Source organism: Cebidichthys violaceus, unplaced genomic scaffold (assembly GCF_023349555.1).
Source record: "Cebidichthys violaceus isolate CVI_PGR_0920_01 unplaced genomic scaffold, fCebVio1.0.p SCAF_115, whole genome shotgun sequence".
Classification (NCBI taxonomy): Eukaryota; Metazoa; Chordata; class Actinopteri; order Perciformes; family Stichaeidae; genus Cebidichthys; species Cebidichthys violaceus.
In genome coordinates this window covers 425,992-432,500 of record NW_027176280.1, presented here as the reverse complement: position 1 = coordinate 432,500, position 6,509 = coordinate 425,992, and positions in this window count along the sequence as shown.

The following is a 6,509-nucleotide window of genomic DNA, read 5'->3' as shown; positions in this document are numbered from 1 at the left end:
TTACGTTCAGTCACTTTAACGTTCACCAACAAAGTTAACAAACCAACCCGCTTGTTGATGACCGGAGCGAACTCCCGTTAAGTGGGACTGTCCGCCATTCCGCCGTTATTTTACTGTTCTCTTTATGTATTCATTCATTCATTTACAATAAAGTCAAGTTACATACAGCATGACAAGACTTACACTAAAATGAAACAGCACTCTCGTCTGTGAGTCGTAACCTTTACAATAACGTAACAACGTTACTGGACACCTGTTTGTAACTTACCGTTCATTTCATTACTCAACGTTACTTACAGGAGGCAGTGATGGAAAGTAACGAGGGAAATTGCTTTTACTCAAGAACGTTACTGTACTGAAGTATCTTTTTGAGGTACTTCTATTTTACTTGAGTATTTCTGTTTTATTCTACTTTATACTTCTACTCGATTACAATTCAGAGGGAAATATTGTGCTTTTTACTCCACTACATTTAATTGATAACTTCAGTTACTTGGAAGATCGAGGTTCTACAAAAAAGCTCAGTTTATAAAACATATTGCATTATAGATAGATTGTTAAAGATGAAACGACCTTGATCAGCTGATTGCTCACACAATGGTTACACTGTGAGCATGCTTCATACACTCATACTTTATGCAGAGCATGTTCTCTGCATTGCTTACAATGTGTGTCGCATTATGTGGGATATATGAGTAGAAATGAAATACAACATTGATAACTATGTTTTCATGAGTGTACTATCACTTAGTTATTATTGTATGAGTGTTTTCCTTCTCTTACAATGAGCCCTTCACATCTACATTGATACGTAGATATGAAGGGTCCGCCGTGGTGACAAACAAACACTGGTTATAGAGAAAGCCTTCTTTCACTTGTTCATGTTGACATGAAGATATGCTCAGATATGCTTGTGAAAATGCAATGTGTTAAAAGTGTTATTATGGGATGGATGGCCCCTGAGCGAGGCAGACTCAGCGGCTCACGTTGCCACAGTCTTGGAAAAAGAGGAGCGAGCGGAGCGGTGTTCAGCTGCTTACAATCTGTTTATGAATATTGGTTGTTTTATGTTTTCCCAGGTTCAGCAGGCATGGCAGGGCCAGCTCCAGATGCACCCTGAGCAGGACCAGAGAAGCTCCCTGCAGCTCTGCAGAAAGGGTCATCTCTGCATTCTCGCAGTTTGGCTGAGCCCCACCTGTTCCTCCTGCCACCAAACAGTGCAGGAGAAGCAACGCTCAAGAAGAGGACCGCCCGTCTCCTTCCCGTTCTCTTCCATCTCTGGGGCTTCCTATAGTGGCTGGACCCTCACAGGTGATGTTTTTTAACTCCCCCAACCCCAGTTTACCTTCTGTGCCACCTTCCACTCACACATCCAGCCAAGCAGTTCCTTACGGTACTCAACAGTACAGGGAACAAAAGAGGAGATGGAGCAAAGTGGAACCGTCAAGAGAAAGTAGGTGAAGAAGACGGACGTGATCCTTTGCAGAAAGTGCAACAAAGACAGAAAGACAGCATCACACCTTCAGTACTTTGGGAACTGATACTGTCCAGAGTCTGACACTCATGTGAAGAATGGAGGGCTATGCTGAAGAAGCGGGGTTGAGATGAAAACCCTCCAGCATCTCCAGTGTATGTTTTCAAGTTCTTTGCACTGTTACAGAGTTTGGCTTTACAACGGTCACTGTTTTAAGGCTGCCTGTGTAAAATATTGTTTGATATCTAATCTGGGACTATCTTGTCTCTTCACTTTAACGGTCTTGTCACCTGATCAATGATCTCACACCAGTTTTCCAACGCTCATAAGCTTTATGTACACAGAATGTTTTATTTTTTACTGTATTATCGATTATTTAAATTGTTGATTTTGATTACTTGATTTCTTCACTTTATTTTTGTTGCACTTTCATTACATTACATTTTTACTTTTAGTTTATTTATACCTTAAGTCCTTTATGTTACACTTTATTATTATTGTCATTTTTTTTTTTCTGTAATAAAAAATATAAAACTGACTTATCTGTGTTGATAACTTCTTCCTATTTATTATTAGTATTATTTAGTTATTACAACAACTTCACTCAAAAAAATTACAACTTTTAATATCTACCCAAGAGAGGATTATCTGAACTCCAAACTATGTTGATAAATAATAATAATACTCCTATTTGTCACATTCATTGTTTGCTTCATCATCACATAAGGTTTTTAGTCTGCAGGCTTCTTAATTAAACAGTGGTGGACAGTAACTAATTAAATTTACTCAAGTACTCTACTTAAGTACAATTTTGAAATACTTGTTCTTTACTTGTGTATTTACATTTCATTTCACTTTATACTTCTAGTCCACTGCACCTTAAAGGCAAATATTGTACTTTTTACTCCACTACATTTGATATCTTTAGTTACTTGAAGATTCAGATTAATACAAGAAAATGTAATCACCTTTCCACCAATGCATTAACATAGGCCTGCTATGTTTATTTTAGATGCTGACGTACATATTTCTAGATGATCACGAGTCAAAACAGGCCCGAGCGGGACTCGAAACCGGGCAATTAGGGCGCATTTCAGGCTAATCGTGGTCTGTTACATAGACCAATGCGCGGTATACCTGCATATAGAAGAGAAGATAGGAAGGCAGCTTGAGTGAACAGCACTTTTTACAGTGTGTATTATACACACTGTGTGTGTGTGTGTGTGTGTGTGTGTGTGTGTGTGTGTGTGTGTGTGTGTGTGTGTGTGTGTGTGTGTGTGTGTGTGTGTACACACTCATGTCAAAAACTGCATCTTTAGGACAAACATTTAATCCACCTACTAAACTAATCCTTTGCTTGAAAAAAAAAAATTTGACCTGATTCTATTTATTTCATTATGTCTTGATTTCCTTCATTCTTTATTCAGGGTCATTTGTGAGAAAGTCGTTTGTGTGCGTTCAGAGGAGTGTTTTTGACTCAGGATCATGCGATCACTTACCTGTGGTCTGCACTGTAAATCAGATGCTCTTGTAAAGAGGAGGGGAATAGTGTCTTTCCTCTCAGTCACCAAAGGCCAGATCAGTGTCTCTTTTAACCCCCTCCTAACTGTTTAACTTGTCTCGAGGTTCTTCCAAGGACCTGGAAAACATTTGTATCAAGCAGCCTTACTAATCTTCAACTAACAGCCTAAATATCATTAAATAATAAACTCATCAACATCTATCTGTGTATGTCACAAAAAAAGACAAAATGTGAAGGAAAAAGCACTTTTTTCAGCATTTTTTATTCATTCATTCCTGTATTTATCTATACACTTGTTAGATTTATTTATTTATAATTAAGACATTTTTCCTCTTATTTTATAAATTTTTATCCTCTCTCTCTCTCTCTCTCTATATATATATGCTTGCATCTCCCCCACGTTTTTGCCTCCCAGAGCAGAATGTTTTGACTTGGGGCAGGTTCCATTTCCGCATGTTTTTTACTTCACACACCCCCCTCCCATTTTTAAAGCACTTACCTTTGAAAAGTTTCAGATGTGGTGTTTGTGTATTTATCCCCTGCTGTCCCTTTCTATTAATTTTATTTCTCACAGACTTTTAAAGAAAGGGTTTCTTCTAGTGGATGGACCTGTTATTCTTTTATTTCTATTTTATTGTGTTTCAGTTTTATTGTCTCATTTATAACTGTAAGGAAATTTTACCTTTAAAGTTCCAGAGATTCTCATTTAACAAAAGAAAAGTAGTACTTTATAAAAGAGTTTCTCAGTCTGATGATGAACAGGAACTCCTGTTTAACCCCAACATGAAATATTTATTAGTCTTTAAATTTAAACAACCTTTAATTTTTACTGAACGTATTCCACAAGAGGAAGTGCATACAAACAATCGGCCAACAACCACCATCGACTCATAAAAGTATTAAATCAAAGCTCTATTCACCATTACCTGCATGAAATATCAGAGGCGCTTCAAATATTCAGCAGATCAAAGTTCATATTCAGCAGCTCGACTGATTGTAAGAAGCAATTTTAACTTTCATTAAACAAGAAACAAGTCTGCTGAAAGAACATTTAGAGACACTGAAAAATCTTAAAACAAGTTAGAAAAAACAGTTATAGGACTAGTTGTATCGATTACATCAACAAAAGCTTGATGCCACAAACTTACTGACCGTCAGCAGGTAATATATGTATACATGTTTATATATACACAGTTGAGGCCAAAATGATTAGCCCCCTTATGAAATTAGACAAAACTCTTGATTTCTCCATGGAAATGACCATGAACAACAAGTGTTTATAGTGCATTTGTTTCCAAAATAACAAAGACAAAATGTCCACTAACTTTGATTAGGATATTTTATTGATACACTGAGTTGAAACAAGAAAAGGCAAAAATGAGGCATCCAAAATGATTAGCCCCCTGGCTATTAATAGTCAATAGTGTACCCTTTCTGAGCCACAACTGACAACAACCTCTCAGAGTAGTTCTTTACTAGGTTGGCACAGGTCTCCTGAGGGATTCTGGCCCATTCTTCCATTGCAAATTCTTCCAGCTGGTCCAAATTGCGTGGTTTCCGAGCATGGACATTCACTTTGAGTACCCGCCACAGATTCTCAATAGGATTGAGGTCTGGGCTCTGTGTAGGCCACTCTAGGACCTTGGTATCCTTCAGGAACTGTTGGACCAATTTCGATGTATGCTTTGGGTCATTGTCTTGTTGGAAGACCCAGCGACGACCTAAGGATAGACTGCGAGCAGATTTATGCATATTATCCCTCAAAACAACATCATTTTCTTTTTTTCTTGATGCCATGCACCCGAACAAGGCTCCCTGTGCCTGAGGCTGCAAAACAGCCCCACAGCATGATGCTCCCGCCACCATGTTTAACTGTGGGAACTGTGTTCTTAGGGTTGAAGGCTTCTCCATTTCTTCGCCAAACATAAGCAACATCCATGTGCCCAAAAAGTTCCAGTTTAGTCTCATCAGACCAAAGCACAGACTTCCAAAACTCATCCTTACCTTTCAAAGGTTCACGAGCAAACCTCAGTGTGGCTGTGATGTGCCGCTCTTTGAGTAAAGGGGTTCTTCTGGGACGATGGCCCTGAAGCCCACCACGATGGAGAGCCCTCACAACTGTGTTCCTTGAAACATCAACTCCAGAAGAGGCCAGGTCAGCAACAATCATCTTGGCAGATGTCTGGGGCTTCTTGCTGACATCTCTGACTATTTTCCTCTCAAGAGTTCTTGAAATCTTGCGCTTATGACCACGCCCAGCTTTGTTTCTTACAGAATTTGTCTCCTTGTACTTGGCAATGATGCAACGTACAGCAGTTCTAGACACTGTGAAACGCTTGGAAATGGCAGTATAGCCTTCCCCCTTATCATGAGCCTCCACTAGCTTCTTTCTGAGCTCAACACTGATTTCCTTTGTCTTTGGCATGGTAAGTAAAAGTAGTCCCTCTCAATGTGTTCAACGCCCTGTTCCTTGGAGTCTTTTTATGCTGATTGAATGCTCAGGTGTTGTTAGGAAGCTAATTGACTGCACAGGTGTGGCTTGAAAGCTGATTGGTTAATTAGGTGCGTTTGAAAGCAGAAATTCACATGGGGGGGGTAATATCATTGACCACCCCATCAGGGGGGCTAATATTTTTGACCACCCTGTTTTTCACTATATTTGATATAAAGCAAGCCTAAAAATGTATTTTAGATTCCAAAATGTACCAAAAGCTACTAAATAGCACTGGTGAATGTTTGATTATATCAAGTTTTATCAATGCTGCAAACGTTGGGGAGAATTTTAGAAAATTTTCCATAATTCCTGGGGGGCTAATAATTTTGGCCTCAACTGTGTGTATATATATATATATATATATATATATATATATATATATATATATATATATATATATATATATATATATATACACAGTATATATATATATATATATATATATGAGAGTACTATATATAGTACTCTCAGTATATATATATATATATATATATATATATATATAGAGAGAGAGAGAGAGAGAGTCCAGTACTTACCAAAGCCTGTTCTGTGAAAGGAGCTTTAACATGAACATACTGTGTTAAAGTGGTTGTATGAGGAACATCAACTGAGGATCAGCAGTTTGATACTGAACCCAGAATTGATTCTGACAGCTGTGACATCACTGTGACATCGCTGTGACTTCACTGTGTGAATGTTGACATGTCCTTCAATAAATACTCCAATAATCATTTAAACCTAACAAATATCAGTTGAAGTGTAATTCTATTTAGAACATGCTTATCTGTACACGTCAAAGCCACCAGACTCACAGAACACATTAGTCCTGATTTAGATCTTTTGAGGTGTTCTTCTGTCCACAGCAGAACTTTTCAGAACAAACATCACAGCTCTCCCTTAACGGCTGAACAGTGAAGACAATGTACGTTCTATCACAATGTCTATTCACTCATGACCTGCAGGGACCTGTAAGAGAACTTTGTGTAGGAATATGTAATTCATTCTGAATAGAAGATGTA